The sequence below is a fragment of the Belonocnema kinseyi genome, chromosome 9, assembly GCF_010883055.1.
Source record: "Belonocnema kinseyi isolate 2016_QV_RU_SX_M_011 chromosome 9, B_treatae_v1, whole genome shotgun sequence".
Classification (NCBI taxonomy): domain Eukaryota; kingdom Metazoa; phylum Arthropoda; class Insecta; order Hymenoptera; family Cynipidae; genus Belonocnema; species Belonocnema kinseyi.
This window is the reverse complement of record NC_046665.1, coordinates 71,957,257-71,982,578: the sequence shown is the minus strand read 5'-3', so window position 1 is coordinate 71,982,578 and position 25,322 is coordinate 71,957,257.

Below are 25,322 nucleotides of genomic sequence, written 5' to 3'. Positions count from 1 at the left end.
TTTGCATAATTTTAAAACTTTGTATTAAAAATTAATATAAATTTCAGATACTTTTTGTTTCAAGCATTTTTGCTAAGAAAAAAGGTACAGAATGAATTATTATTTATACATAAAATCGCTCAATTCAATTGACTTCACGTGACTAAAACTAGGGCCCCATTTTTTGCAACATCTGACCGCTACAGATTCAGTTTAAATACAATTTATGTATCACCTTCAAAAAGGTTACCTATAATTTTTTTTTATCAAATTTAACTGTCAATAATAAACACTCGGAAAAGAGTTTAGCACCAAATTTTGGAACTGTGAGTTATTAATTCTTTTTTTTTTAATTATTTTTTGTTAGCCCGTTGACAAGGATTTAACGACTAGAATTTAAAACCAAATATCATTGGTCAAAATGCGCTATCATTATTTAAGAGAAATTAAAATTACGACTTTTGCATACATTAAAAGGAAAAAGAAAATATTTGAAAAAAGCTATATTTAAATTAAAATTTACACATTATTTCAACTTTTTTCGGTTTCTTTCATAAAATTATTATAAATTTTTATTTAATCTGAAAATAATTCTTTTAAAAAGTTTTTGATTGAAAAATATTCAATTTTGTATGTTTTTAATAAGAAAAATGTCTATGCTTGACCCCTTACAAATGAATGCTTGCAAAAATTACACAATAAATTCGTTTGTTTTAAAAATGATTTAAACCGGCTGTTTACAAATTAACAAAACTCAAGCGTTAACATTTTTTTATATTATAATATTTAGTGTTTATATTCTGTGTTTATGTTCTGTGTTTAGTTTAAACGTTTCATTACTTTAGCTTACAAGATGAAAACCTTTTTGTTTTAATATATAGTCAAATTTTTATAGTTTTTTTTCCAACCACTTTTACTAAAAAATTTTTACAGAATGAATTATTATGTATCGATAAATCCCATTAATTCCATTGGTGTTTGCCATCAACCGAAATACTTGTTCTACGCTAATCGAATTAATTTATTCTTTATGGATTCTTTTTTGTTCTTTGTGGCTAGCCCCTCTATAAAAATTTAGCAAATAGAATTAGGATAAAAATTTTGCAAATTAAAATAGGCTATCGTATTGGTTCCCTTTCTTAAATTTTTTTATCATGAATAGGAATTTTTTGTCATTGTATAAATCATATTTTTCATTTTATTTATGAAACTTTTTAATATATTTTTTGCAGAGCTTTTTGCGAGCAAATTTTTTAAATAAGTAAAATCTGATTTTCCTACCAGAATCAATCCCTTTGAACTGTGTTTTTCGATTTTGAATTTAACGTTTTCAATGATTTTGTTCTGAATGATTAAGTTTCATTTTGAATCTTATTGAATGAATTTATGATAAAAATTTTTTGAATTTCATCAATATCTTTTCTAAAATGTGCATTAATTTATTGCCGATTCCTGAAATTTAAAAAACATATTTCCGTATGTGACTGAATGCATGTTATATGAATAAAGAAGTAGTTCCATAATAAAAAATAAAAAGAATGATTTGAATTTTCGTGCTAAAGATAATGAACGTTAAAAAGTAATGCAAGATAAGGCGCTTCACTCCCTGTGGTACGCGACTATTCAATTAATTATGCTTTTACGACACAATTCGGTCTTCGTGTTGGGCGGTGTGGGAGTAAATACTCTGCGCGTTGGGCCGTTAAACATTCCTTAATTTCGCCCCTTGCGATCGTTAAGCGTTTCGCGTAATCGTCTTTCACGTCATTGAGGGTGACTCTGGACTTTTCTTTGTTAACTTTCCACACTCTAATGAGTGACGCGGACACTTCGCTATGACCATGAGATAATAAACATGTTCCATTCATTAATTAAACTCGTTCCTCTACAATATCAACCCATTTCGTTCATTAATATTCCTACCTTGATAATTAATCTTGTCTAACAATGAAATTGTTAATCACAAAGCCATTCTTATATGGAAATTAATAATTTCTTTTATCGTCTATATTGCGATACTTTCTTTTCCTTCCGAAGTAAAAAACAGGCTAAAAAGTAGCAGAGACGTCGATTGGAATTAGTTCGTTATGATGGAATTAATTAATTTTAATTAATCTGTTAGGCAACATTGGATCCAGTAGCCCGAAAGTAAAAAACTAGAGGTAAAAAAGGCAATATAACGAAGGGAAAACATGGGGTTGCAAATACAATTAGGGGTCCAGAGAGATTCGAGAAAAAGTTGAATAGGATAAAGAAATAGAATACAATTCTCATTAAATAATGTGATTTGAAATTCACTTAGAAAAATTAGCTAATTTTCCTATTAATGTGCTTATTTAAACTACACTGGAAATTGAAGTTCATTTTTTAATGCAACGTAAATTAGAATTTGTTAATTAGTGAAATTTAATTTCAACTTTCGATTTATGTTGTATTTACATAAATGCAAATCATGTTGAGGTACTGCACTCTGGGTAAAGCGCAATATCGTTAGTTTTATAGTTACACGTTGCAGGGCATTTTGAGCATTACATATGCAGCGTTTAACGCGGTTATTTTATAATATAACATTAATAGCTTTGCATTAATGTCAAGTGGGATATTGTATACTTGTTAATGCACTCACAACGTACAAGTTTGCTTTTTAATTAAAAATTTAGTAAAATTCAATGAAAAATTAGAATGAAAATGTCAAACATACAAGATAAAAACGTTCAAGATAAAAATTATTCTTCTGTCAATCATAAAAAAAATAAAATAAACTTTCCTCCTTCCCAATCATTACAAATATTTAAATATAAAATGTCCCTTTGCCAATTAGATAAAAATTCAAAATGAAAATTTCTTCGTTCAGAAATCAGTAAAAATTTTAAAGTATATAATTCGCTTGCCTTCAAGATAATAAAAGTATCAAAAGCAAAAAGGTCCTCTTTTTAATTTAGTCAATTATTCTTCATGCAATATTATGCAATAATATTGAAAAATTTCAAAAAATAATCAAATTTTTTCATATGATTAAGTCTTGAATATTGAATCTATAATCGATCATTTTAATTGAACAATCAGACATTTACGAATACTAAAAACTGTTTCGCCTTTTTGATTATAATATGTTATTATTCAAATAGGATTTAAAATGTATTATAAGGGGTTTTTTATGAATCTATTAATTTAAAATTAGTTTAAAATTCAACTTAGTTTATATAGTTTTAATTAGGCGTTTGAACGTGTTTAACTGATAAGGGGTTTCGTCTTAAACTATATCAGTTTTCAAAATTAAATATTTCATTTATTTAATTTTTAACAGTTTCAGAATAATCTTTTAAAAATTTATTATTATTCGAGTTTTAATAATAGGAATACATAATAAAAACTTTTTAAATATTCAGAAGTAAACACTTTCTTTGAACGAATTTATAATTCAATTTTTTAAATTTAATTTTTAATCATTAGAAACCCCTTTTTTCAGTTTCCCTGACTTAATTATGTATTCATTTACGGTTATTTTCATTTTTTTAATCATGAACCCCTATTTTGTTAACTTTAAAGTTTTTTTAAGGTAACAAGAAATCATTTTTTTGTACTTGGCTTTTTTTATATGAAATGTATTTTAAAATTTGCTAATTTTTGTATGATGAATTTCGTTATTAGATATAATTTGACCTAAAGATGACTGAAGGATTAGTCAAAACGTCGCACATTGCAATATACTTGTTTTTAATTTAACAATTACAGAAATTTGACTCGGATTATCCCTCTCTTTTTATTTATCTAAATTGATTGTAAGACTGAAATAAATGAACTTCATGTTCCTATTCAGGTAACTAAGCTGATTATCTTGAAACTTTATTTTCCAAAATTTTCAAATTCAAATGCATTTGATTTATAATTCTTTAGGTATTTAAAGCTGCATTTTTAAATTATTTAAATGTAAGATATAAGTCTAAAAATGAAAAAGGCGTCAAGTGTTAAGCAAGCTGAAGGATTTTTAAATGAAAAAGTGAACATTTGAAGTTCACATAATAAAAACAATAAAATCGAACTTATTTTCAATTGCCTGATATCATGTAATATAAAGCCCTGCATTTAGAACTATGATAATTTTAACCAGAACATAAAAAATAAAAGGTTACAATTTTTTTGATTCTAAAAGGAGGGTTTTAGAACACACAATATGAAGCAACTAAAAATAAGTTTGGCTTTAATTTCATATGATGTGAACTTCAATTTTTAACTTTATCATTCAAAAAACTTTAAGTTCACATTTTAATTTAAAATTTTTCCATTTTAGGTTTCCATTTTCAGGCGTGTAATTTTAACTGAAAGAATTTTAAAATGCATCTTTGTAGAGACAAGAAAATTTAAAAAAAGTAATTCTTTCATATTACGAATTTACACAGAGAAAAATGGATATTAAAATTGAAAATCCGTATTTTTAACTATAGGATGATCTAGATATTAAGCTTGAATATTTTTGATATAATTCAATATCCAAATAATAAAAACTCTGAAAATAAAAATACTGAGATATTAAAATTTACTATCTGGATATCCAATTTGAATATCAAGATATTGCACCTGAATATTTGGACCGTTGTATTATAGTTAAAAATCCATATATTGAGTCCTAATAACGCAAACAATTTTTTCAACCAAAATTTTTGTTCCATATATAAAGATCTAACGAATAGAATTAAGAAGAAAATTTCACGAATGAAAATAGGCTATCGTTAATTAAGAGTATATTTATAGAACGACTTTTGCACCAAAGGAACAGAAAATGTCAATAGTAAAAAACTATACCTTAATAAACAATCATAGATAACCTAAATTATTTTTTTATCAAATATGCATTAGTTCATTTTATTGAATTCCTTGTAATCATGGATAGAAATATCTTTTAATTGCAAAACTCATATTTCTCATTTTTATTGTTAAATTTCAAAATATATTTTTTGCAGCGCTTTTTACAAGCAAATCTTTCAAATGAGTAAAATCTGACTTTGCAACCAGAATCAATCCCTTTGAACTGCGTTTTTCGATTTTATATTTAAAATATGCAAACATTTTCGTTCTGAATTATTAAATTTCATTTTGAATCTTATTTGCTGAATTTATAACGAAAAGTTTTAGTAATATCGTTTCTAAAATGTGCATTAATTTATAGGCCGTTCCTGAAATTAAAAATACATATTTCTTTTTCACGTAAAATACTTTTTTTCACATAAAATATTATTTTCTTGTCTAACACTAAAAAATATTCGATACATACTTTTTTTTATTTCAATATGACACGCAAAGTTTTCGAGAAAATTTAAAACAAAATTTTATGTTCATAAAAAAGTTCCTTTTTTCAATTGCTTATACTCCAATATTAAACAAAGATATGAAAATTTATACGCAAGATAAAATGGGGGTCCTTTGCTCAACTTTCGAATAAAATATACTAAAATCCACTTTAATTATTTATTTGATAATATAAAGCTAATATAAGAGCGGAGTAAACGTTTTTGTTAATACGATAAAAATTTGGAAGTGGGTAGTCAAATAATTTTGTAGCAACCATTTTTTGAATAGCCATAAATTCTGGATATGTTAAATTAACAACATAAAAATGTACGATTTTGCAAGAGGATGGTCTAGTCCACTCGCTAAAATAAAAAATAAAATAAAACTAGTTCCAAATTGAAAAAAAATCTATTTGTTCATTAATATTTTATTTATATTACTGAATGCATAATTAAAATGGATTTTAGTATACTTTTTTCGAAAGGTGAGGAAAAGGCCCACATTTTATCTTGTGTGTAAATTTTCATATCTTTGTTTAATATTGCAGTATAAGAAATTGAAAAAGGTACTTTTTCTGAACATAAAATGTTTAAAAACATTTTCTCGAAAACTGCGTGTCATATTAAAATGAAAAATAAGTATCGAATATTTCTCGTTACGACATTACCTTTTTTGCCAACCCCGATACCCGTACATTACAATTGTTAAAAAAATAAGCATACTATCAGTAACATCTTTTAATTAAAATTGGATCATTCAATTCACTTAAAAATACTCTAAAATCTCGGTTTATGCAAAAGTTTTGTTTGAATTTATTTCTGCATAATGAATGTACTAAGATAATAAAGGAGTAACATAAACAGAAGTTCGACGTCGACACAGTGTTCTACGGAAAATCGGTGATAAATCACTTGTATTGAATGATAATATTATCACTCTAGATGTTTACTTTCACCCCATTTATTTTACGACAGCAAAAGTATCAATCATTCACATCCTCACATTTTGCACGATAGTATTCTTCTTCCATAGAGAAACGAGCATTGTTTTTCTTGAGACTTTTAGATGCCACATATGTTGAAGGAAAGCAGTGCTTCGATTTTTCACGCTTCAATTCTATAAGGGGGATGTAAATGGGAAGGGCGTTGAAAAGAAAATCAGGCGAATCCCAGAACGGCCGGCGGTTTATGGGATTTGAGGGGCTGTCAGAACCACTTGCATGGAGTGACTGAGTGACTCGTCAAGGACAAAAAAATAAACGAGAAAGGCAAGAAAGTTAGGAAGAAAGATAAGTAAGATATAAAGAAAGAATGAAAGGATTTTTTTCCATCTTCTAAGATTAAACGAGCAGAGACACAGCAAGGAAAACGAAATGTGCAGGTTCTATTTGTCACCAGATGCTAAGGGGTTGGCGGCTCGTCGCCACATAACTCTTATGCACCCAAGGCAGCACCTGCAATTATCTCCTTAGTTTAGACGAACTCCTCGTTTAACTCAAAATGGACTCTCATTTATTGTTTTTTTCATGCCTACATTATTGTAGGCTAGAATTTCATTATTTTTGAGATTTTTTTATTCTTCCTCTTACAGTTTTTTCAAAAAATAGTATACAATATAATATGTCTGAGCAATAGGGTGGTCCAAAAAATGCCTTTCTTAAGAAGTGGCCCCTCTTCGAATCTTTCAAATTATAATTCAAGTAGTGAAGTTTTAATTCTGGAAGAACTCCATCGGATGATTCTACGTGTTGCCCCAAGAATATTTAAATTAAATAGTACATAACAGTCGAGAAATGATCCTCGTCTCTAAAGTAGAGATCGTGCAAAAAAATTAGATCACTTAAAGAAATAGTTTTTATATTACCTTGAGAATTAAAATTATTTTAATAATGATATTACGAAGAATAAAAAACATACTTTTCAATATAAAATGATCATTTAATATTTGATTGATTATAGAAATATTTTCTGTGGCTTAGCTGATTTCAATATTGAAAGAAAATTTTTGTATGATTGAAATCGTTTAAACAGGTTTTTTTAAAGAAAAATTGTTTCAAACAAAAAACTTCATATAAAGGTTATTCATTATTTTTTAAATTGGAACCAGTAGAATAATTAACTAACGATTCAATTATTAATAATTAACAATAATTAATTGGTGAGAAGCGACTTCAAGAAAAAATTAAATTACAAAAACTATTTTTGAACTGATTATTTTTCGTGAGTTTCAAAATTTTTCATAATAGAGGTTTTTTTCTTAATGAGAGATACCTAATAATATCATTTTCATTTTTAAGAACACAGAAAACTTGTTTTTCCAGATACCTAATTTTTTGAATGAAAATTTGGCAAGAAAAATGGATAGTCACCCTGAAAATGAAGAGTGTCAGACTTATAATCAATTATTTTTTGAGAAAATAATCAAATAATTCATACATTCAAATAACTCAATTTTTACCGGTTCTTAAATGTTAAGTTCCTTTCTTAACTTTTTCAATCATGAAATTATTTGGCTTACAATGCATCATTCTAACGTCTTCAATCAAAAAATTTTTCCATCATATGTCTTTTAAATTATCTGTCTAAAATTTTAAAACCAAAAAGACGAATTTTCAACGAAGAAGATTATTTTCTATAAAAAATACCATTTTTCACAAAATGAATGAGTTTTCATAAAAATATTTGATTTTCCAACTGAAAGGATAAATTTGAAATAAAAAATTTTAGACATAAATATTCAGTCAAAGAAAAAATTAACAACAAAAAAAGAATTTTTAACAAAACAGCCAAATTTTAATCCAAAGAGATGAACTTTCAAATAAAATGATGAATTTTTCAACCAGAAAGACGAATTTTCAACAAATCCCAGTACGCTGTGTCCTGCAGAAAGGCACAACTTTCAGAAAAAAAATTTTTCCTTACATTGATAGTTTTTAAACTAAACTCGCGAAAACTCGGCTTCTGTTCGACGAAATCTTCTGCATTGTTTAAAAAATTTATCATTGTTAACAAAAGTAATGTTTCAAACAATTTATTATTATTTTCAATAATATTCAATTTCAATAATGCTAAAAAGTTGCGGTATTATCTGAACTCTTACATTTTTTTCCACTTTTTATTAAGCATGTAATAGTGAATGCAAGTTAAGAAACATTCCAATTTAGAGAATTTTTAATTTGTTACAACTATCTTTTCATAGAGTAATGATTGAAATACGATTTTTTCTAAATATTTAGTTTTGCTTTGACTTTTTAGTTACAAAAAAAATAATAAGAAAACCTCAAAAAGAATCATTTTTGAAATAGTATTGTATTGTTTTAAATACATTTCTTTGTTTTTTATAATTAATAAAAAAATTAATTCAAACAAACTAGCTAACTTAAGCAAGAGACGGAAACATAGAATGGGATATAATATAGTAGTACGTGCGAATACTAGGTCTGTAAATGAATTGTGAGAGTTTTGTTTTGAATTATAATAAGCAGTTTTTTACAAAGCTTAATTGAAAATTTGGTATTGCACATATTTCATTATCAGTCCCCCTCCCCTTCTACTCCGGATAATCCCTGGCATCCATGTAGAAAATTTGATGCATAAATTTCAAATCTCCGTTTTATTTCAGAAAAAAATGTACACAGAAAAGAAAGAGATTGTTTTGAATATGATTCTTTATCAGGTTAATTCATTACTTTTTGAAAACTAAAAAGGCAAAGCAAAATTGAACATTTAAAAAACACAAATTTTCTTGCACTAATCTAAGAGAAGATAGTTATATAACCTTAAAATTAAATGAACAAATCAATGTAAAATAGAAATGTTATTTAATTGAAAAGAGCAGAGGGAAGTTGAACATTTAAGAAAAAACTAGCAAATTTCTTCAGTCACGTAAGAGAAGACAGTTATAAACAATAATAAATCAATTATAGAACTATTTTTGTTTAACTTACATTGATTCTTAACATACAAAGTGAAAAGTGGATAAAAAGTTGAACATTTCATAAAAACCCGCAAGTTTCCAGCATTATTCAAATTAGATATCATTAGCAACAATATTAAGTTATTTACAAAATCAAATTTTTTACATTGATTAAATATCCACCTTACTTTGATTGTAAATTGGACAAACAGTTACAAATTTTAGATAAAACAGCAACTTTCTAGTATTACTGACACTGAATATTATTAACAATAAAAATAGATGGTTTAAACAATTATTTTTGTTAACAATAATTAAGTATCGCCTAAGTTTAATTGAAAATTGAGCAAAAAGTGGAAAAGTTTTGAAAAAACCTTAACGTTCCATCTCTATTCTAAGAGAAAATTTTTGAAAACAATGATAAATTCTTTAAACAATTTTTGTAAGTATCTAATTATACTTCCAGCTTATGGTAAGTCTTTTTTTGTATTTTTTCTTGAGATAAAAATTCACATAGCTGCAATGGCCGATTTTTTCACTTTTTTTGTTGATATATTGTTGCTCAGTGACAAAAAGTTTACTATTCCAAACTAAAAATTTCTTAAAAATTTAATAGGGAACAATTCTAAAAAAAAAACTTTGAAATCGGTTAAAAAATAAGACGTGTGCGCGATTATGAACAGTAAATTCCTATTCTAGAGGACTGTGGTCGGTACGAGGCACAGTGTAGCCAAATGCACTTTTTGTGGACAAATGTCTGTCTACAACCCAATTTTCAATGGATTTAGACTTTTTCAAATGACCGTAAGGCTTTCGGGTATATCCAGTCGGCGCAAGAATTTCGATTGGGCTAAACCAAATTTTTTTATTTAACAACAAAATAAACAATATTTTTACCCTAACTTTACAGATGTACCTCTTCTTTTAAGATCTTCGAATTAATTAAAGAAGAGTCTCAGTCAGTTAAATTGCTATCTAGCAATAGTTTTCAGTAGGTTAGCGTGAGAAAAAAAATTGCTTATTATGTTTTAAACAAATTAATGATCAAAAGGCATTTTTTGTGATTCGCAATGAAAAGTCGGCGAAAATTCCGTGCAGACTTTTGACCGTCAAAGTCTGAGTAAACGATTCCTGACAGTAATGATTTGCAATAATATTTATGTTGCAAATGTAAGAAATAAATCTACTTTTAAAACATAATTGGCATCAGAATGGGTTTTTCTAGTTCAAAAAAACGATATCATTTCGTCGGACAAGAGCCGAGTTTTCGCGAGTTTATTATAAAAAGTCATTGATTTTGGTGACCACGTGACCAAACTAGTCCCCAATTATAAGCATTTTTTTGTGTTCACTGTGTCCACACGGATTGAGATGTCGTGTTTAAAATTTGACCAAAAAATATCTGCAAAGTGCTATAACTCGAATGGTAATATCCTATTTCATCGATTTATAAATAAACTTTCTTTAAAGCTATAAACATATTGATCTATACAAACGTGCTTTAGTGCTTTTTATTTAATATGTCAAATTTTAAACGCGATATCTCAATCCGCGTGGACACAGTGAACACCAAAAAAAATGCTCATAACCGGGGACTAGTTTGGTCACGTGGTCACGAAGAGCATGCCCCTAAAGGCAAGAAACGAATTTTCTGGGAAAACGTTGAATTTTCAACCCGAAAAAATGAATTTTTTACTAAGAAGTTAATTTTTAACCAAACACTTGCAAAATAACGTTAAAAGACAATTAATAATATTATAGACCAATTGATTTTAAAAATAAATATAAGCGATTAATAAAATAATGACAGTAATACAACTTAAAACATTTTATTATTCTAACCCTGATCTCAAAACTCTTTGTCTAGCGAGATCTCCGGACTTTATTAGGCAAAATAGATACTTACCATTCCCAATCACGGAAAATCACAGAAAATCACAGATATAATTTAGAGAATCTAACACGCTCCGCTAAATGCAAACTTCCAGTATGGATAAACGAAATAACCACTTTGGTCGCGTCAGTTACTCCCTTGTGAAGTTTGCGCTTTATTAGACCATGTAAGTATCGAGTTTATTATTCTTGAAAGTGAATTCGTCCGAACTCGAATGATACAAGTGAATTAAAAACAATATATTTAACTAAAACATCCCTGAGTTTCGATTCGATTATCTCTTATCGTAAGTTGGACGCAACCGAACGGTCAAAAGGTGTGAAAACAGGGTATTTAACTTGATTATATTAGAGTGTCGATTTGATAATCCCTGACACAAAGGCTGATTATCTGCAGATTATTAAGTTGAGCATAAAATGAGAATCTCTTTGACTTTGGAAAAAAAATTGTGTATTGTTCAAGATACTTTCTTGAAGATCAAACTGACCATTTACATGTTGACACTCAAAGTAGTAAGTAATTACCCTAAATGAATTTTTTAATCGTTACAATAAATAAATACCATTTTCCTCGGTTCCTGATGTACTAAAAAAAATTCTCAAAAGTCCAGGGTATTCTGAATTAAAGGAAAATTAACCCATAATGTCAAAAATGTTTATCTTATCACTAAAAATATTTAAAATGACCATTTGCTCAACTCAAAGGTAAGAAAAAAATTGTAAAATTGTCTTAACTATATATTTAAGTTTCAATGCGTGTTTAACAAGTTTTGTGCAGGCTTTATGTTATTCAATGAAAGTTTTTTCTAATTATCGCTATTATAAATTTAAAAAGTAATGCTTATCCTAGTTTTAGAAACTGTTTTTATTCAAACAAGCTTGCCGTTCTTCAAATTAATATCTGCAAATTCTGTTAATAAGCCATTATCGTATACTGAATCACTCTGATAATAAACTTCATTAATTTCTTAATTATGAAAAGTAATAAATATATAAAATCATATTTTCAACAAATCTGAAAACATTTTCTTTCTTTTTGAAGAATCTCGTTGACAATTTCTTCCTATGATAACAAAAAAATGTTTACCGAATTACATCATTATTTCTTATTTAGAGAATCTGGAATCATATAATTATTATCAAATTAGTTAATGGTTAATTTTATGGTAAGAGAGTCTTATGAAATACGAAATTGTTATGACTTTCCCTGAAAACCTTTTTTAAGCACAGAGAGATCTAAATAATAAGATTCCTTAGAATTAAGAAACTATTCTAAGATAACTTAAATAAAAAATGTTTTATTTAAAATTTTTAATTTTTCTTCAATTTTAAAAGCAATTTTATATTATAATTGAAATTTCTTAATATAAATAATTTTCCTAAAGTTTTTGATAACTTACCTTGTTACATTCATCTAGTAATTTCCAACCTTTTTTTAGCTAGAAAAGGGTTCAAGGAAAAACGTTGGGTCCGAATCTGTTTAATATCGATTAGAATAAGTCATTTTTCTTCTTTAAATTTGAGATTTGATACAATATTACTGGTGAAAGCCTTTAATTTAAACAAATCTTTAAGAAAATAAGACTTAAGGAAAATTTTCCAGCACGATGGTCTAAACAACGAAATTCCATTTATTTCTTACTTTGCAATTTCTAGTAACAAAAGCAAAAATTCATTAATACAGAAGGTCTTATTTTTTAAATTATTTTAGGTATATATCTCTCAGTTTTTTTACCAACATTGTTTCTTTCTTCTGTCCCCTATTTCCAGGGACCCATTTCACACCTTCGCCACGTAGCAGAGAAAATTTACATTCGCTCTGGAATATTTTACAACTTCATAAGATACAATTTGCTCAGTTGTGTCTACGTCTACTTGTATCGCTTTGCTTACTCGCCCGGGGGTGACTTCAAGTATCTCCTGTAAGGTTGGAAATTTCCTAGGTATGAATGCAATTCCTGAAGAGGTCGCAGCGAAAGAATTTTCCACGTGGTTGTCGAATTGATTTTACTATTCGCTCATCCTTTTGAAAATTCGTTTTCGAGAATGATTGTTGTTATTGAGTTTTGAATATCTAAAAATTGACAAAGAATTTTCTAACCCCAATCCGCCACCCAGAGATGCTTCAAAAAATAAGGCAAATAGATTTTTCAGATTCATGATATATTATAATTGAAAGTAATTAAAATTGAGATTGTATTAAATAAAACTTTCACTGTTTTACTATCTATATACAGAACTACTAAAGATCCGGAAATTATGGAAAGTCAGGGAAGATCAGAAGGACAGGGAATTTTTATAATTTTGCTGAAATTTTCAATACCTCCTCCGACATTGTAAGATACCATAAGACTTGATTTAAAAACCCACACGAAATATAACAAATATAAATATAAATTCTATTAACTAAAGAAGCGTCGAATCTTAAAAAAAGGTTTAAAAAAAAACAATTTTTTTATAGTCATTCTCTTAGGTTGACAATTCAACTTTTTTGTTGAAAAACAATTTTCTTGGATTACAACTTCACTTATATCGCCCAACGACTCTTTTTGATCTTTATAATTTACTGAAATAAAAATTTGACCATTATTTTTTTTCTTTTTTAGTTGAATATTTAAATTTTATAAATATTATATTATATATATTATATTATAAATATTTAAATATTTACTTTTAGTTAGAAATTTCAAATAAATGGTTAAAAATGAAATAATTTGTTGAAAGTTCATCTTTTGGTTGAAAATTCATAATTTTAGTTGAAAGTCCATGTCTATGGTTGAAACTTTACATATTTTATTGAAAATTCGATGTCTTTTGTTGAAAATAATTTATTTCTGCTTATAATTTTGTTTTGTTAAAAAATTAATTAGTTTTGTTGAAAAATAGTCTTCTTCAGGGTTGACAATTAAACTTCTTTAGAGCTAATTAGTTGTTTTAGCTTTGAAATTCAAGAATATTGTTGCAAATTAGTTTGCTTGTTAAGAATGAGTATTTTTTGGCATAAAATTTAACAATTTGTAGAAAACTCGTCTTTTTCTAGTAGACAATTCAACAACTTGTTTTACAGTTAAATTATTTGGTTGTACATTTCTTTCTGGGTTAAAAATTCACAATTTTAGTTTAAAATTTATGTTCTAAGATGAAAATTTAACTATTTTCTTTAAAATTTGTTTTTTTGTTGTTGTTGAAAATTTCTTTTCACTGAAAACGTAACTATTAGATATTTGCTTAAAATTGAATCTTTTTTGGTAGAAAAATGATTTAGACCTTCATCTGTAAAGGTGGGTCTGACATTTCCGGAACAAAACAGTTTCAGTCAACAATTTCGAAAAAAGGGAAAGGTGGCCGCTGCTACCCCCACCCAAAAAAAGTTATGCAACCAAATACCAAGTTAAGTGGACCCAACTTTACAGACGGCGTATGCCAAACTCACAAATGATTTATTTCCTTTTTTTAGCTGTCTAAAGCTAAGTATTTTATTTTGAATAAAGTGGAATCTTCTCTTCTTAAAACTGTATTATTAATCAATCATTGCATTCCTACAGAGTTGTTCAATATTTTTTACGAAATATATACAAAAATGTATTTTTCCATGATTTTATGATTGGTATGTGAAGTTAAAGGTTTCCAACATTGGCAAGCATTTTTTCGGAATTTTTTGTCTATATTGAAAAGGTAAAAAAATGGCCGGACATCAAAGACCCACTCGTACAGAAAGGATTTGCCGAAAAACGTTTGCAGGCGAAGGTTTAAATTTGTTGAAAATCGTCTTTTTATTGTTAAAAGTTCAAGTTTTTTCCAGAAAAAAATACTTTTTCTGTACTTAAAATTTAACAGGGTTGTTGTGAATTAACTTTCTTGTGAAAAGTACATATTTTTGGGTTGAAAATTAAACTGTTTCGTAGAAAAATGTTATTTTTTATACAAAATTTATTACATGAGTTCAAAAGAATACTGCTCTCAGTGGATGATTGAACTATTTCGCTAAAAATTCGATTTTTTACTTTAAATTAACGATTCCATGTTTGCTTGAAAATGAATCTTTTTAAGTTGAAAAATGAATGATACTTTCTAGAGAAATTAGTCTAAATTAAGACTTCACAGCGCCTCCGATATTGTAAAGAGTTAGGAATATCTAGCAAGGAATCTATCAATTGGAAGACAAATCTATGAACTTTGAATGAATAATTTTTTGCCGAACTCTCCTCTCTGGAAAACTGGAAAATGCAGAATGAAATATACATTTGTATAACGATGGGCACTACTCTCACTTGCTGGAAACTCCATTGGGATCACGAAGTTTCCGATACTGAGAAATCAACTTACACGCTTACCAATACCGAAGCCACTTCTTCTTCTTCTACTACTTTAGACCTTTAGAGTGCTGACGGCTTTTCCTGGACTATTAAAAGTTCAGCAGGAGAATGCAATGGCAGACTCACAGACTCACTCTCTAAACTCCCTTAATATCTACGTACCAGCCTCGCTCACTTCTACACGCGTCTGCTTTTGAATTCCCCCTAGGCTGCCAACTGGAAGTCTGGGAAGAGTGTAGAGAAAGAAGAAAGAGTAAGGAGTATTTCATGAAAGTTTCATCTCTCGTAATCTCAGAGTATCTTAACGTTCACCCCATCGTACTCTATTTTTCGCGCTCTCACTCATTTTATCACCTTCTACATCTAAGTACCATCGTCAAAACGAGCAATTTTAACGTTTAAATCTCAAGTACTACTACCTCCAGCTGATAATTCTAGATAAATACATACCGTATATGCTACATTTCAGTTTACGTATATTCAGAATATTTACATCATATACTTTACGAACTAAGTCATTCATCCGATCCATACCTTTTCATTTTCAACCTTTACATTGTGATATTTTGACTCTCTACCATGCCGGTCTCTTTGTCACATTTTCTTACTCCTCGCCTTATTTTGCAATTTATTTATACTTTTTGACCTTTTTTGCGTTTCTGCTCTTCACTTTTTGTTCAAGGCTTACTTGATACATTTTAACATTTTTCTTCTTTCTATTATCATTTAACTTAACCCTCCCTCCCCCTACTGAATCCTCTTTTTTTCCTTTCTTCCTTTCTATTACCCCTTAGTCATTCCAATATCTTTGCCTTTCCTTTCTCGTACAAAATCTTTTTCAATATTATTCGCCCTTTTTAAATTTTATCAAAATCGTTTAACCAGTGCTTCAACAAATGTCTTTACCCCCATAATTGGTTCCATTTCTAAGTATTTCTATATCTCACACTCGCAATCACTCTCTGCGTTCCTCCTTCCTTCTTCCTTGACAACTATTTGGCTATTCCCCTTTACCCTAATCCAATCACAATTTTAATTATATTTTGCTTTCTTTATCTTATTTTTCATTATTTTTTATTTAATTTTTATCTATATCTTTCTTTAAATTCTTGTTGTACTTTCACCGCCCTTTTTATCGTTTCTTGTATGTCGGTATTGTCAATCCTTCTTAATACGCCCTCGACAAATTATTTGAATATTCAATCAAGAAAGACATTTCAGTCAAGAGAGGAAAAAAATTAGAGTCAAATCTTTGAATTTTCATACCAAAAATACAAATTATTTACAAAACAGTTCAATTTTTAAACAACGGGTTGCATTTATTTCAAATTGTTACAATGTTTACAAAAATAATAGTAGAATTTCGAAGCCAAAAAGATACTAGCAAAAAAAAAAGGTTCAAAGAAATGTTTAAAAGCTATTTGGATTACCTATGCAAATTACTCCAAGTTACCCGGATTACTCTGGATTCCAAGTTAATCACTTGGATTACCTAAATTACTTAGAATTATGTAAATTAAAAATTTATTACACTAAATTATAAGTGGATTACTCTAGATTACAAGTTGGTTCCTTGAATTACTCGCGATTATCTGTATTAAAAATGGATTAGTCCAGATAATAACTGCATTTTTTTGGATTACAAGTTAATAACTTGAGATTATGAGTAGATGACGTCCATTGCAAGTGCATTACTCTGAAATACATTTGTACCACACCAGAATACTTATTATATAGTTATTGCACCATCAACCAGAGAAAAAAGTTATATTAATCTATTATTGTTTCAATTCTCTTCCGTCCCACAAAGCGCTTAAATTGATATGCATTTTACAAAAACTTAGTATATTTATTAAGTTTAAGTTCCATTTGAACTGACTCTGAGAAACACACAGAGTTTATCCCCACCCCCTCACCCCTAAAAGATATCAGACTACATTTGTGGTTATGGTTTAAGACATTTCTTCCGTTTTCTCTACATCAGAGCGTCAAAAGCGATTAAGAAAGTTAACGATGGTCTCGGGAAGAGATTATAATCGTGCTCGGAACTACGACCTAATCCCACAAACTTCCATCTAGATTGGACCGAGACGATGCTTTCGACGTCGATGCATCCTCTCTTGCCGAGTCGAATTCGAGACCTGCCATCCGAGAAAATCCTTGAAAACCATTAATGGGTAATCGGATTATGGCGAAAGTGATAATGATAGGAGGAATGAGTAAAGAGGATTTTTTCCTCCACAATGAGGTACTTACAACCACTATCTTTTACAAAATAAAGCACTAGTTTCTTGTTACGGATTACTGCTACAAACTTATTAAAATCTAATAAAATTCTATTTAGTGAGAAAGAAACTAATTATTACATTATGAATTGGATAATTTCTAGATTCAGGCTGTTTCTAAGCTAGTCGATAAGTACAGAAGCCTTTTTTCACGAGATGATCGATGTACGGTTTGATTAACGAGCGATCTAGACAGTTCTGAATTTCATAGAATGTTCAGATTAATTATCGTTATATTCTCCATTGTTACAACAATAATCGTTATAACGCTTGTCTGATCGATATCGTCAATCGAATAATTGTAAATACTTATTATGATTTATTATCCAATAAAGGTTCATTAATATAACTAAACTTTCATTGCACCTTATTCAACACGTTATCACAATATTCCTTTGAATATTATTCGTATCTTAAAGATTTTTTCAGGTACTTTGAAACCTGAGGTTTAATTCTTGGTAATTTATACTCTGTCCAAACGAAATCCTTTAAACTATCTTCTCTCTACCTTTTATACAGTACAGGTAATAAAGTTTTCCATGCAGTAAATTTTTGGAGATAAAAATTGCTCTAAAACGAACAAAGCATAAGGAATGAGTGGGTACTTGAGGTCATAAGGTGCCCACATCTCCTTTAAGGGTCAATTGAAAACTTGAACTTTCTTGCTGGACAAAAAGCATTCATCTACCTTTAGGTGCGTTAAATGTAGCGAACATTATGGTTCTATGCTCTTCCTTGGTCGGGGTCATAATCTTTAAGGAGGCCAGTATAGCAGTTATGGTGAAAGATTATAGTCTAAGAAGATTCTTGTCACATTCTCATTCTCTGTTTTTTATCTACTTTACATTCTCTCAATTTTTATTTTTGTTATTTAAATATATCACCTATTTTTCAATTAATAACACTCTCACTTAAAATACACAATTTGATGTCCTAAGGTGCTTAAGAAGCTTTGAAAGTATAAGCCAGATATCGCTTACAGGTGTCTACACGTCTCCGGGGTTTTACACCGTCATCTGCCTACCTTATAACCTCTCCGTTTTACCCTATATTCTTTTCCTCTCAATCCTATATCGCCTATCATAAATATCCCTAACATCTATTCTTCTATACTCCTCCCGCTTTTCTGCCTGTTCTATCAATCGCTCTATTCTATATTCTTGATTCTCTGTTCTTACTTGTAGCCCTTCTATTTTAGTATAAATTATGTATTTACCCACCGATTATTTTCTTAAATCCTATGATTCTCAGATGATTTTCCTATCCCTTCTTTATACATTTTTCACTCCTTCGATTCTTCGCTAATATTCATCTTCTACTTTAAAAATTATTCTCTCCCCCCCTTCCCCTTTTTTTATTCTCTACGAAAAATGACACCAAAATCCTTTTTTCTGTCACCTGTAAAAAGCCGTCTAAAAGCTGTTCGTATAATGTTGGGCCATTTTTTTACTTTCCTGTCAGCTTTTGTTGACAACCATATATGTTCTTACCCCCCCCCCCTCCCTGACCCACATCACAAAATAACATATCCGTTGGCTAGAATTTGATTTCGCGTTTACTCTGTGTTTTTTCTTGCGTTTCTAGTTAGGTCTGTTGCCAATATGTTTACGTGACCGTCTGGTAAACTTCAAGCTTAAGAAGTAAAGACTGATGAATAATCAAAAATACTCAAATACAGGCAATTTTCATAGAAATAGTTCAATGATGGGGGAATGATAGCGAAATAGTTTCTTTAGAATAAAATAAATATAGATACCATATTGAGTTCAATATGAAATGCTTTAAATTTCTTACATGTCAAGCCGAAATATATTTCATTTTCAACAAAATAGTTGAATTTTCAAAGAAAAAAGATTTTCTATTATTACAAATGAATATCAGCACAAAACTATTTTTAAATAAAATAACTTCATCAACTAAAGAGTTGCATTAACAGTCAAACAGTCGAATCTCTAAACAGAAGGGATAACTTTTGAAGAAAATAGTTGAATTTTAAAAAACATAGTTGCATTTTTAAACAATGGGATGATTTTCTCCGAAAAAATGAATTTATGAGAAAAATACATGTATTTTTAACATTCACATAAAAATGAAGAATTTTCCATTAGTTTAGTGCAAAGAAGAAAGACGACTTTTTAACAAAATATTTAACACTTCAAGCAAAGAGATGGGTTTTGAAGAAAAAATATACATTGTTCATCCAAAAAGACCAATTCACCATAAATGATTTAAGTTTTCAAATTAAAAAGTAGAATTTATAAAAAGCAGTTGACTTCTAATCCCAAAAAGATGAATTTTCAACCCAGAAAGTTAAATATTCGTCAAGCAAAATTCTTTTTTTTACTCTAAAAGACGAATTTCCAGTAAAATACATGATTTTTGATCGAATAGTGGAAATTCGAATTTAAAAGGGATTACTTTTCAAATATAAAATGAAATAGTTAAATTTTAGAATAACTAATATTTAACAACAAAAAACGAAAATTTAAAAAAAAGGTAGTTTATCTATCAACCACATTGTCGATTTTAAATTAAATATTTTAATTTGAAATAAAAAATAGTTAAATTCAACAAAATATACTCATTTTGATAAAAACAGGTAACTCGACAACAACAACAAAATTGATATGCTTACAGAAAATTGCATTTTTAACTAAGAAATTTGAAAAAGCATCACGCAGGGGGGTGGGGGTACTTAAATTTCCTGACATATGTATCACGTATTTTGTAAAAGGTCCCGAAGCATATAGTTGCATTTTTAACTAAACGAGGTGAATTTTAAGCCAGAATTATAATAATAGATTTTTTAACAAAACAAAAATATTAACAAAAAAAGTTTTGAAATGAGAAAAGGGAGAAGTTTCTGGTCAACAGTATCAATGTTAAAATATGCAAGTGATGTTCCAGCATATTAAGTTATTATTTAACTCATGAGAGTTTCTGGGCCATCTTTTGCAGAAATGGCAATTTTAATAAAAAATTTATCTTCAGGAAACGTACTAAGCGCTACTTAAGTTCGTAACTTTACTTCGAATGCCCGCCCCCTCCTCCTCATGTTAACAACTTAGTCTTTTGTGCAACCTCTCCCCCATCAAATCTCTCCCCCCTCTTAGTTTTTCCTCAATATTATTTCAAAGCTCTCTCCCACACCTTCACTATTACTCCATCTCTTGTGTCTCCTGTCTTCTAATCATTATCGTCCTATCTTCATTTTCAATTCTCTTCCCCTCATCTTCTACTCCCTTTAATGAAACCTAAGACCTCACATTTTCTTCCACTCTTTCCCTTTCCCGTACTTTTCCTCGCCACACTTTAAGAAATTAAATTAATAAATACTTTTACATTTTTTAAGTTTCAAACTAGAGTTCTATCACCCTGAAAAGTAGTGACTTTAAATAAAGTGCAGTTCTAAGTTCTCTATATTTTAGGCTTGAGTCTCTCATTTCTTTCTGTCTTCAATTCTCTCTTTTCTTTATCTCAAATATAATCTTCGTCTTTATCATTCTTAAATTCTTTCCTTTCTTTATTTCTTCTTCCCCCATGCTGTTAGTCTTCGTACGAATACGATACGGGCGCAGCTACTTTATTGTTTTCACTTTTCGGACCTTTTTCCATTATGTAAATAACACACAGCGCATTATGTAAAATCGTTTCTATCGCAATGCGCGGCCAAGGCAGCGTGAACCGTAATACAGATATACGGAGGCTTTACTAAACCAACGGTGGGCGTACGTCCCAATGGTTGGCGTACCACTGTATGCGAATCTTCCACATGGATGTGCATCTTGTTTTCTTCGTGTGCATAGAACGCGTGTGACAGTACACGATTGCGAATATATACATGTGCATAGCTTTTCAGAAATCTGTTAAGCGGCTTTCCTATTGTAACTGCTCTCCTAGAGCTTTCGACTCTGACCGGATCTGCAGTATTTGCGCTGCCGCGGTATTTGGTTGTCTCCCAACCCTCTTTAATATACAGGGCTTCGGATTAATATTACATGCCTCGTAATTAGTTCAGCGTCACATTTTTTCATGTCAGACTTTTTGCATTATAATTTTATTAATGAGGAAGTTCATTTGTGTGTAAAAATGAGCCTAATGAGTGAGTGAAGAAATGAGGGCCGTTCAAATATGGCAGGTCACGCTATTTTGAAAATTATTTTACGTTTTTCCCTCCACTGGTAATTGTTATTTTAGAATCCGGAGGAGTATCGTAGTTCAAGTAAATAAAATAGCTGGCAAATCTAATTTGAGTAATTTTGGTCAATTTGAAATAGTAACTTTTAGTTTATCTATTGTTTCAGGGCTTACGAGTGAAAATAATTATTGTTTTTATCTTAGGACAGGGAGTTTCGTTAAAAAAAAATTTTTCACTGGGGAAAGGAATCTGTTACTTCGAAAGTGAATTTTTTTAAGGATTAAAAGTGGGATTTGGAAGAAAGAAGTGCTTCAAGTAGTTTCTACAGTAAAAGCAGTTTTTCGAAAAGAAAATGTTTCTAAATTATAATTTCATTTTTTTACATTTTTCGTTAAGAATTCACCTTTTTTGCTTAAAAAATCAACTAATTGCGGTTGAAAGCTGAATTGTTTTTTTAAATAATAATTTTCTTGTTGATAAAAGATCGACTTCTTTGTAGAAAATGAGTTTAAAAAAAGTTAATCCCTCTATTTTAAAATTCAAGTATTTCAGTTGAATATTCATCATTTTAGTTCAAAATGATCTTTTAGGTAAGAAACGAAATTAACCTAGTTGAAAAATAAACCCGCACGTTGAAAATTATTATTTTTTTATACATTCAAGATTCATTATTTCGAATGAAAATTCATTTTTTTGTGTAAAAAATGAGCTGTTTGCTGTTATTGCCTGACGTACAGCCCGGAGATAAACATTTTAATCCTATGATTTCATACTAGTAACGAAAACAAATTTTAACATAATAAAAAATTTACTCGACTACAAGTTCTTATCATTTAAAATGTCAATTTTACATATTTCAAAAAATGTTCAATTTTACAAAATTAGAAAAAGATTCGCTTGACATTTTTCAACTAACTGTGTAGTTTGTAAAATTCGTTGTTTAAATTGTAACAAATGTTACGTAGACTAGACTGGTAGGTTACTTTCTGCTAGAAAAAAAGAGCATCATGATAATTTTAGACAGAACTTACAGAACCATCATATTTTGGGTTTGCACCATGAGCCTAATGAGTTTAAAAGACTTGTAGCTAAAATGTTCTTTATTAAGAGAGAAGGTGATAATTGCTTAAATGTGTGAACTGGCCTTAAAAATGTAAGTCCTGTATATAACATTATATTACATTCATTAATTTAAGTTCTAATGTTTTTTCAGACACTTTTGTTATTAATAATTCATCACTATTTGTATAATTCTTGTGCATCGAAATCCATATAAATTTATTATATAACTAACTATTGTTACCTCGACTCTATACAATCTGTATCATTTTGAATTAAAGGAATCTTATATTTTTAATTGTTATTACGACAGTGTCTTTCAAGTCTCAGTTAATTAATGTTCTTACCTCTCTCACTCGAAGCTAGCCCTCAATATGAGGCAGAACGTACTTTCTGTTTCCTTTTTCATATTTAAATTTAAAAGTGTAGTTACCAAATTTGTAATGTGAATCAATTATTGACGATCTCCTTTCTTCAAAAAATGATAAGATATTTAATATTAGCAACACAGATAAAAATTTCTACAAGTTTACATCTAACTCTATTTATAATATTTTTCTAATAAAATCACTTTTAATAGGATATTGGTCGTTTTTTCCAATACATAACAATGTTAAAATAGGCCTACTTGATCGGGGCTCTATCTATTGGATTTATTTGCAACCGATAACCCGCCCGATGCCAAGGGAACAGAAAGAGTAGGGTCGATGCGTAGGACTCTGCCAGGATGACTTCACAAATACGAACACCCCATCTCACCCCCTTTAAGACTTAATATTTTCTTTGGTTTAGTTTGATAAACGCTGAAATAAAACACAAATAATACAGAGCAAATAGTACGATTTTTTACAAAATTGTACGAAAAATTGGATGATAAAATGCTTTAAATAAAATTAATGTGAAGGTAATATATTAAATTTAATATGGAACGCTTGAGATTTCAAGAAAAAATATATTGTATTTTTATACAAAATAATTATTTGATTTGCAAGAAAATCTTATTTGCTACTAAAAGCATTATATTTTTTAGCGAAAAAGATGAAATTTCAAGCTATAAATAGAATATTAAAAAAAAAGAATTTCTTTTAAACCAGAAAAGCTGATGTTTCAGTCAAGAAAGATAATTTTGCAACCAACAATAGTGGAATTTCCAACAAAAAAATATTACTTAGACTAAAACATTTTATTTGCAACCAAATAGCCAAACTTTCAAGGAAAAAGAAAAGAAATTTTGAACAAGAAAAGTACATTTTCAGCTAAGAAATTTTTCACTAAAAAAATTCTTTTCGAAACCAGAGGGACAAATTTTATATCAAGAAAGATAAACTTGTAATAAAAAAATTGATTTTCGAAAAAAGATGAATCTTTCAAAGTCATTGAATTTTTAACCCAAAAAGATGAATGTTCATCCAAATTGATACAAAAATCATTATCAACTAAATCTTGCATCTACAACCAAATAGTTGAGTTTCCAAACGAAAGTGTAAATTTTTGGCATATAATTGAATTTTAGCCAAACAGTTGATTTTCCAATACACAAAAATGATTGTTGAAGCAACTGTTTAAATTCTTTAATAATAAAGAATATAGTTAAAACAAAAACACTTCGATTTTGAACCTAATAGTTACATTTTTAGGAGAATGTTAAACTGTTAATGTGTAATGACAAATTTTCTATCCAAGAAGATAAAAAAAATTCCACAAAAGAGTTTAATTTTGGGTATTTATTCTTAGAGGAAAATATAATAATTGATATATCTACTGCAATTTTAATGTCTTTTAGACAAAGAGAATTAATACACTTTTAGCACCGTAACCTCAAGATAGACTTGTAATAAACAATGTTGTGCGCCAGACCTTTCATGGGTCAAAGAAACTAACAAAACTTAAATGACTGAGCGAAATCTCAAAAGCCAACAAAAATAGAATTCCATATTTCAAATTCTAAACTTAGCTAGACTACAACAAATTACATTTAAAGGTTATGGTGTACCGGAATCTGAACTTCCCTATTACTTTCCCGCCAGCTCAAATCAAATGCAGGATAATCCGGTAGAGTGCGTGGTTTTAGAAAGGTAACGGTCTCTTACTTGTAAATGACAACATAGCGAATTGTATACCAAAATAGCACAGATAACATTTATTTACGATAGAGTCTTATGATTGGTTTAATACATATCGACCACAATTAATTAAATTACATTCTCTTGATTTTAGAACTATAGAATGATGTTCACAAATGCTTTAAAATTATTACAACAAAATGAAGCACGATTTCGGAGTATAACATTTCTAAAAATTTACCTGTTTTCCTTTACGATGCTCCATGATTTCGCGGAGTTATATATTAAAGCCTTACTCAATTTATCGTATTTAATTTTCCGTAAAATGGGGTGAGGAGGTAGAAAGTAACGGATTATTATCAGATACTGAAAAGGGGGGGGGGGC